The sequence below is a fragment of the Sminthopsis crassicaudata genome, chromosome X (assembly GCF_048593235.1).
Source record: "Sminthopsis crassicaudata isolate SCR6 chromosome X, ASM4859323v1, whole genome shotgun sequence".
Classification (NCBI taxonomy): Eukaryota; Metazoa; Chordata; class Mammalia; order Dasyuromorphia; family Dasyuridae; genus Sminthopsis; species Sminthopsis crassicaudata.
The window spans coordinates 9,351,715-9,361,621 of NC_133623.1; positions in this window are offsets into that span (position 1 = coordinate 9,351,715).

Sequence of the window (9,907 nt, forward strand, 5' to 3'; positions counted from 1 at the left end):
CTTCTGCTTTTGGAGAGCTCTGATAGATAACTGGAAAGCTTTTCCTGCTACACTGTCTAATTTTGATTCTTTGCACCTTCCAGTCATCCACTGTTCCCCATTCTGCCTGTTGGGGCCAGAGAAAAAGCTTTTTATCCCTCTTTTCCAATAACAGCCTTTCAAATATTTATAGACAATCATCGAGCATGGGTCCCAGAAATGAACATGGGTCCCAGAAGGCTTTTCTTCTGCCTGCTAAGTTTTCCCAGTGCCTGATGGAACTCATTCAGCAAGGACTAAAAGCCCCCGCTTGCCCTCATTGCCTCTCGTTGAGGAATCTCCATTTCTTTGGGGTTATTTCTGGGTTGGGGTGGTCAGAACAGATGCAGTCGAGGCAAGGCCAGAGTGCAAAGGGACTACCTGTCACTTCCTTATTATTGGATGTTAGGCTGGCTGCAAATGTTGCCTGAGGGCACAATATCAAAACCGAGATGTTATGATGTTTCTTAAATCAAAGGGATGACATCTGATGCCGAAGTTTTGGCCATCCAAATGTCCTGGGCCTGTAAGATTATTTTCTTAATAAGAAAGTGCATTTCCTGGGTTGCCATGCCCATTCTTCTGGTGCCCGGCCCTCCCTCTGGACCTAGTTAAGATGATTCTCAAAAAACATCATATGGGCGGCTATTTAGAAGCTGTAATCTGTCTTTGAAGAGAATAGCCACCTCGAGGAGGTCATATGGCTATTCACTGAAGAAACAGAATAGGGTTGGATTCATTTAAAAATTAAATAGCAGATTTCCTATAGGTGATGCTATCCACTTAGTTGGTTGGTAACCTACACAAAAAGAGGGAAGGACATGTGATTCTGACAGCATGGTAGGAACTCGTTTCTACCAATGGGATAACTGTTATTTTCACCTACATAATGGCTAGATGGTGCAGTGGATGGATACAGCACTGAGACTGCAGGCAGGAAGGTCTGAATTCATCCTCTGTGACCATGGGCAAGTCACTTAACTTGCTTGCCTCAGTTTCTTCATCTGTAAAGTGGGCATGATAATAGCATTTACCTCCCAGTGTTGTTGTGAGGATCAAAAGAGATAAGAATTACAAAGCACATAGAGCAGCACCTGGCACATAATTAATGTTGAATCAGTGTGAGCTAGCCTTATTACTTTCCTAAAATAAGTCTTAAGTTGCCTAAGACATACAGAAGTAGATGACTTGCCCAGAGTCTCATGGCCAGTGTCTACCTGAAAGGAGATTCGAATCCAGGTCCTCCTGACATGAGCTATTTATTCTGTGCTGCCTTCACACAGAAGCTTGGAATATTTGAATATTGAAGAGAAGATGGAGTTTTCATAAATCCCAATCTATCTCCAGAGATGCTTCATCCCATAGGGATGAGCCATTGATCCAGGGGAATTTCAGGGTGCTTTTAGAAGGGGTTATTCCAGAAACAAGCATCTCAGAAGGTAGAGAGCACACAACTCGTATGTTCACTCCATTGACTGGTTTGAAAAAATGATCAGGCTGAAACTTTGACCTCTTGGATGTCATCTAGTGAGGTGTTATCAACATGGCAGAGACACAATCGCCCCAGTCTGTGGGACAGAGAGGGGGCTGATACAGTGCACAGAAAACAGGGCCCGGAATCAAAAAGATCTGAGTTCAAATCCAGTCTCAGGCACTGATTGCCTGTGTGACCCTAAGCTAGTTGTTTAACCTATGGATTGTCTTCGTTTCCTTATCTGCCAAATGGGAATAATTACAACACTTACCTCCCAGGGTCATTGTGAGGATCAAATGAAATCATATTTGGGAAATATTTAGGCCAGTGGCTGGAACAAAGTAGGCAGTTAATGAATGCTTGTTTCCTTCTTTGTTTCCAATGGACATGTTTAGAACTCGGCTGTGATGGTAGCGAGGAGGGCATGGGTACTCCTGAGGAAGGCTTTGTCTTGTGGGGACAAAATGAAGATCCACCAGGAAAGAGCAATCTGGCTTTGGATCCTAAGGGCTGAATTGCCAACGCACAAGGAAAGGATGACGGGGCAGCCTGGATGAAGTCCTGGCCCCGGAGACTCATGGGAGCCTTACATTTCTCATGTAAACATGGAACTAAAGATCCCTGTCCTCCTTAATTCATATGGTTTTTTGAGAGGCTCAAAACAGACCATGTATTTAAAAGAGTTTTATAAAGTCTGACATTCTGGACAAATCTACATGTTCGTCCCCATCACCATCATCTACCTTATCCTTTTCACCATCATCTTCCTCATCCTTATCACCATCATTGGCTAACCTCCACCAGGAGCTTCTTGTCCAGACAAGTCCAGAGTGCTTTCCGGTAGGACCCTATAAAAAGACTTACAAATCACTGAATGTTCCCTTTGAGTGAAATTTATCAGAAAGCGATTTATTCCCTCCTTAATTGGGACATTAATGTTATCACAGAGGGCAGCTAGGTGGTGCCGCAGGGGACAGAATGCTAGGCCTGGAGTCAGGAAGATCTGAGTTCAAAGGTGATCTTGGATACTTTCTAGTCATGTGATCCTGCACATGTGACTTCACTTCTGTCAACTCAGTTTCCTCATCTGTCAAAGAACTGGAGAAGAAAATAACAAACCCTCCTTTGCCAAGAAAACCACCAACAGAGTCACGGATTTGGACACAACTGGAGTCAGTTACCAACAGCAACCAACCACAACAATATCACATCAAGGAAAAAGAAGTCAAAGACTAGCAAAGAGAAGAAAAGATGTAACCTTCATGGCTCACTCACGTGGGTACTCTCTCTGGCAATGAAGGCATCATCCCATCCCACCCACGCTTTTTCTTCCTTTATGGTTCTTGTCTGTTCTTGCCCTTTCAGAAATACTCTCTGGGAAGGACTGACCCTTTGATGTCTTTGAATATCCTAAGAAACATCGTGTGGACCATTTCCCTTACCTCATTTCTCTACACTTGACTGATCTTCCTTTCCACCACTTCCCACACACAAATCGGCCCTGCTGATCTGCTGCAGCCTACTTGCCCTGCCAAGCAACTGCCATTTGATTTCTTCTGGGATTGTGGTCTTCCATTGTGCACAGAACTACGGCACCACATGGCGAGTGCTAGTGGCAAAAAGATGGATTTTTATTAGACTGAGCAAGGAAAAACCCAAAGGGCATTTAAGCACCAGTGTGCCGGCTTTTTCAATCGCCAATTGGAATAAATGGATTCACTTTCTGTACTGAAGGAATCTCATATGAAACATAGTTTTGAAAAGCCAAAACAAAAGAGAATTTTAGGTGTGATTCGAGGCAGAAAGCATAATTTAGATAGAAAAGAGGAGGGAGGATAATTAGGTAATCATTTCAAATATTCACAGTGCTTTGAACAAAAGCTTCACTTCAGTTGCATTTTGTCTTAAATGGAATGACTTCTTCCTACCACAGATTCAACTCCCCATAACAAATGGCTCCGACACAGAATGTACCTGAGACAGAACAGAATCTGCTCTTTGGTACCAGTCATTAAAAGTATAGATGGGATGATTCCAAAGAGTTCATTAAGCATCAGGAAGATTTTCCATTGGGCCATTTGCTGGGATGGAATGATTGCGCTGCAGTCTTGTACCCTTTGTTCCTTTCTGATTTCTCAAATTAACCTTTTTCTTTTTCTGGATATGAACTTTAGTGCTTCTATGCATGGTCAACGGCTGGAGGAAAGAAACCAAAGAACTCTCCACAAAATTCTACCCCAAGTTCTGTCTCTTGGGGGATCTTATTGTTGAAATTGGTCAACTTCATGTTTTTTGTACATGCAGAAATTCTCTAGGGGCCAAAGCCTCTCACCATTTCAGCCACACTGTCAGGTTATAAAATGACAGGAATACTTTCTGTTTTCCTCTTGCCATTCTTGGTTTTTTGTTTGTTTGTTTGTTTGTTTGTTTGGTGAGGCAATTGGCAGTTGGGGTTAAGTGACTTGCCCAGGGTGTTAAGTATCTGAGACCAGATTTGAACTCAGGTCCTCCTGACTTCAGGGCCAATGCTCTATCCACTGCTGCACCTCCTCTTGCCATTCTTGACCCCATCTGGATCCTCACAAAATGGACCCTGCCATTTGAGATGACCTCTGTAGGTGGAAAACAGAATCCATTTTAGAATTAAAAGACTTTAGAATTGGAAGAGTTTTTAGCCATTATCTTCATTTCAAATTTCAAAAGGCATTTTCATACAAATCCTACCAGCCTCCCAAGAAACTCATTTGAGGGCCAGGCAGACCCGGAGCGCAATAAATGTTTGGTGAAGAGAATTCTTCTTTCTTTAGCACCTTAAAAGTCTGATGAGTCACTCAAAGGGTCATTCAATGGGTCATTCAACGATGGAGAGCCTACATCAGAGCCCTAACAAAGTCAAGGATGCTTAGCAAGGACTCTCATCAGACTTGTAAGGTGCTAAAAAAGGAAGAATAGCCCCTGGGGCAAGGCCCTGAGCCTTGGACAGCACAGTATGACAGAGCCCTGATAGCATAACAGTCTTTAAAGTGCCCTCACACAGTTCCACTGGCCGTAGCCTACCTCAGTCTCTGGTCCTTCAGGGCTTTGTTCAGTGGAGGTAAACACCTTATAGCCCACATTGGTTGATTTTTTTCTTAAAGCTTATTATGACTTGAACTTTAACAGAGCTCGAGTGTAGTTCTCACTAACCACCAAATCAAAATGGTTTCATTTGGGACTTCAAAATGGGCTCCATCACAACAAAGTATGGGTTGGACCTGATTCAGGATTGATGTCGAGCTAGTATTCACTGAAATGGTAGTGAAAGGCTCCTACATTACTTCCCGGCCTCATTGTCTCTGGAGAAGCCACTCTGCTAGCTGTACTTTGCACGTGGCACCTTTTCTGCCTCCTTTGAACAGGTGATTCCCTGGGGTGGGCTCAGGAAGGAGGGGCATTTAGGACACCAAGAAGAAGTGTTGGGCTTTCTCCCTTCCCTGGAATCTTCTCATCTTGACCTCCCAGAATCCTCAACTTCCAGCAAAGTCCTGCTCAGCCGACATCTCCCTTTCTGATCTCTCGGGTACCTATTAGCATTATCTCCCAGCCATCAATTTGTACACATCCTCTATTGAGTTCTCTATGTCCATATGTCCATCCTCTAACAGAAGGCAAGCTCCCAAAAAGCCCCTCCCAGGGCCTTGTTATAAGGGAAGTCCTTAATGTCCCTCAGCTAGAATTAAATGGGATAGGGAGTATGGGTTTTGTTTTCTATTTTTCATCTGTGTAGTCTCGGGGCTGCCTGGCTGGTTCTGGGGTTATCTCCCCCACGCCTCCCTCCAGAAGAAATCTTAAGGCATCAGTGGTTGCGTTGTTAGAGTCCTTGAAACTCTGCTAGTGGGCTGCAAGCTTGGCCAAGGCTTGTCTGAAGTAGACTCCCAGCAATGGGGTTTGCCTGTTTCTTGTTCTCCACTAGCACTCAGACATTAATGAGAATAAGGGAATGAGGAGCAGGGTGGGGTAATGGGTAGGGAACTGGTCTTAGAGTCCAGAAGACTTAGGCTGACATCCTGCCTCTGACCCATCTTGGGAAGATCATTTTTGCCCCCCGATGCCCCCAGGAATAATTTAAGATTTTCAGCTGCAAAGAAGGCACCTATCTCTAGGGATTGGTATGGAAAGTGTCTTATCAGGAGCTCCTGACTCAGACAAAATCATTGAAACAGCCCAAGACAGCTAAGAACAACAAATGACAAAGGCATGATGGGGACTGAGTAATAGGATGCGAGGTTTTTAGCCCCCTCCTGTAAGCCATCTATACTTCTACAAAAGGGACCTGTCCTCATTCATCCAATTAATGGTGTTTGTCTTCCCGGCAATCTCACGGCTGTCCAAGGATCAAAAAGAAGGCCACGGGAAAGGGGGTGGGGGTGACAGCAAGGACGATGGAAGGCCAGTGGCTGAGCTCACTGTCCTCCAGTCCTTGGCCTTTTTCCCCCTCCCTTCCTCTTGCCTTCTCCACTCTTCAGGCTGTTTCATGACAGAGAAAATGTCCTCTGGTCCATTTTCCAATATTTATCAGAAAGCTTATTAAAGGGCCCCCGTCCCCTTCCGTCTGCCCTTACCAAAGCTCGCTGAAAGGTGACCATGGGTACAAAGGCCTGTGGGTTGACAGAGGGCTCTTTCTAGAGGGGCAATCCTCAGAGGGATTTCTTCTGTCTTCAGTGGGAGCCTCCCCCTGACAGAGCACAGAGCGATCCATCAATGCCCGTCCCCCCTGTGTGTCTGTCCATGAGCTCCTATAAATTAGTCCACTCAATGTGGTGGGGGGGGAGGGGGGCCCTTCCTCCAGAAGACATCTTAAGGCATCAGTGATTCACAGTAACTCACAGCCGTGACTCTGGGGTGTCAAAGGTTCGGCTGCTGGAACCCAAGCTGAGGCAAGGGTCTGAGGAGGCACGAAGGAGGCCCAGAAATATACTGTTGGCTTTCTCCCCCACGGGGGAGCCACATACAGAGAGGCTCACTCCCAGGGGTTTGGAACTGAATTCTCAGTCTTTTTTTTTTTTTTTCATAACAAGACATGAAATAAAATAAAACCCGCTCTCGCTACTCCCCCCAACTAGGGTATGGGGGAGGGGTGGGAATGGGGGAAACGGGCTCGGGGACGGGGACAAGATTTGCTTGGAAGAGTTTCCCAAGCCTAATGTGCACAATGCTGCTGAGGGCTACTCTCAGAGTGAGCTGGCAAGCTTGCCTCTCCTTACCTGAAGATGGCGCTGGGCCCACAAGTTGAGTTCTCAGGCCTGGGAAGGCCGGCTGAGCAGGGCTGCCAAGAGATACACTCTTGAAAAGGTCAAACTACTCTGGCAAACTAGCCTACCTTCCAAAATATATTAAACAAGAAAAGGCAGCTGCTTTCTTCTCATCTCAAAGCCAACAAGAGAAAGGGAAAATAAGGGAGAGACAGACCTTTAACAAGGAGCCAGGCAGCAGCTCAACCATGACACTCGGGTCTGAGAAATTAGCTGGCACGCCCTGGCACTGGGACCATCACTCACCCTAGTAACGGGGGCTTTTACCGCCCAAGGGTACGGCCAGCTGGAAGCTGGAGGGGCCCCTTGGCCATTCTCCCTCCTTCTCCTCCCTCACTTTCCCCTACCCTGCGGCCTCTGGGTTTGCCCAGGCTGTATGTGGAGCAATAGGTCTGGACAGAGGGATACTTCTAGGCCTTCAGGAATGTTTCAGAAGAGCCAGAAGAGCTCATTTGTTCCAGGCCCCATCCGACACGTATACTTGGACGTGAGCAAGGGGGAGAACAAACCCTCTGAGGCATTCGGTGTGGAGCCCAAGCGCCCGGGCTCCGCTTCCAGCTCTCCCCCTGTAGGACTTTGCCCAAGTCCCTTTTTCTCTCCAGGTCCCGCTTTCCTGCTCTGTAAAATGGAGGAGACAGGGGCACACAAAATGATCTCCCTGCAGCCCTTCCAGCCCCAAATCTATGAGCTTCCTATTCATCAGCTCTGGGATGTGACTATATGTGGATGTTTGTACAAATGTGCATGCACACATAATATATATATATATATATATATATATATGTGTGTGTGTGTGTGTGTATATACATGTACATATATATATATATATATATACACACACACATATATATATGTAAGTCTCCAGTCTACACTATTATCTCGCTCCTTCCTCTGAACTACTTTCCTTTAAAGAATCAAATGAGACAATGTATACAAAATATTCTGCAAGCCTTACAGTGCTAGATAAACTGTTATTATTCCTTACTCTTTTATATATAACTGGAGCTGGAAAAGGCACAAAGACTTTTGGGACACTCTCCCTAGTGTTGCCCGAGAGTCAGGAAGCCCCGATTTGACAACCTGCCCCTGCCACATACTAGCTATGTGGCTCTGGTACAATGCAATGTGGGTAGAGCAGGATTGGCTCGGAGCACTGGGTTCAGATTTCGCTTCCAGGATGTATTCCCTCAGTTGGGCAGATCATAACAGTTTCCTTATCTAGTGAATCGGGGTGGGCTGGGGGGGGGGGCTGGAGTTTTAGCTCTCTGACATCCATAGACCTAAATAACTTATCCTTCTGATACCCCTGATAGGAGTTATTGTACCAAGGATATACTATAAGATATTTAATATGTATGGGAATGGCTGCCATCTAGGGGAGGGGGTGGAGGGAAGGAGGGGAAAAATTCGGAACAGAAGGGAGTGCAAGGGGTAATGTTGTAAAAATTTACCTATGCATATGTACTGTCAAAGAAAATGTTATAATTATAAAAATTAATAAAAAAATAAAAGAAAAAAAAAGAGTTCAAACCCTAGCCTGTCAAAGGGAGCCTTGGAAATGAACAAAAAACAACACAAAAGCAAACAATGGTGGTCCTTTTCCCTTTGTAACTCCTGGGACAATTTCAATTGCTGAATAAAAATAAAAGTATAATTATAAACATATAGCATTAAATACATAGATTTATATTTATATAGAATTATATATTATATATAATTATATATGTACTTATAAATAATTATATATCATATGTTATATATTTTATATATGCACTTATATATAATTATATATCATATGTTATATATTTTATATATACAGTTAGGAAAGACAGCCTGTTCTCATAGGATGTTTGTTAGGATGGCACAGAGAAGTGAAATTCCTGTATCACTTTATTCTACCTCCTCCTTGTTTTTCTTTCAGTTACATCCTTCTCTCTTCACTCTACTCCCTTCAATCAGTCATAAAACCATAGATTTAGACCTTGAAGTAATCTGGGAAATCACCCTGACCAACCCCAACAATTGAACAAAAGAAACTGATCCACACAGGTAAATGACTTGACCAATTCTGCACAGGTAATCAATGGACAAGATGGAAATTTGAACCCAAGTTCTGGGCTCATCTCTAAATCTGCTTCCCTTTCTATCTAAATTAAATTCAAAGATACCAGGATATTCTAAGAGGGATGCCTGGTGAGGAGAAAATCTGATACCTTTCCCCAATTTATTTGCATTTGAATAGGGGGTAATTCCTCTACCTAAAAGAATGAATGGATCCCCACTGATAGGATTTCAGGTTTCACTGTCAAAAGCATGGGGGGTTGGGGGGGGAGGAACAACTGTGTGAAAAAAGAGAAGGACTTCCTAACATACAAAACCAGTCCAGCAGGCCCCTGGAAGGCTACTTCTTTTATTATTCCTTACTGTGCTGCCAGTAAACTTGTATGCAAACTTGTATGCCCATTTTTGATTGTAATTTCCTAGATGGCAGGAACTGAAGCAATATAATTTTTGTGTGTACGCAGTGTCATATTTTATCAATCAAGCATTTATTAAATACCTACTGTGTACCATCTGCTGGGACTACAAAAATACCAAAAACAAAAAACAAAAACAAAAACAAACAAACAAAAAAACAATCCCTGCTCCTGAGGAGCTTATATGTGGGTATGGGGGATGAGCTTGGATAAAACGTACATGTACATATACACAAAGAAATAGGACGTCATCTTGGGGGAGGGGGTGCAGGTACCTGGAGGAACTGGAGCTGAGCTTGGAAGTAACCTAGGGATGATAAGCAGTAGAGGTATATTCCAAACGTGGGGGGGCAGCCTAAGCAAAGGCAATGAGGTTGGAGATGTAATGTCATCTATGGATTTGGCTGGACCGTGGATTACCATAGTAAAGAGGGCAGCTGGATCTGGTGCCCTTGACAGGAACAGAAAAACTGAAGAGAGGACAGGTTCAGGAGAAAGAGATCATGAGTCTGTTCTGGACTGGTTGACTCTAAGATGCCTCTAGGATGAACAAGAGCTATTTGGTGATGCAGGATTCGAGCCTGGGCCTAGCTACATAGAACCCAGAGTCATCTGATTAGAAAGAAGAATTGACTCCATGGGAGTGG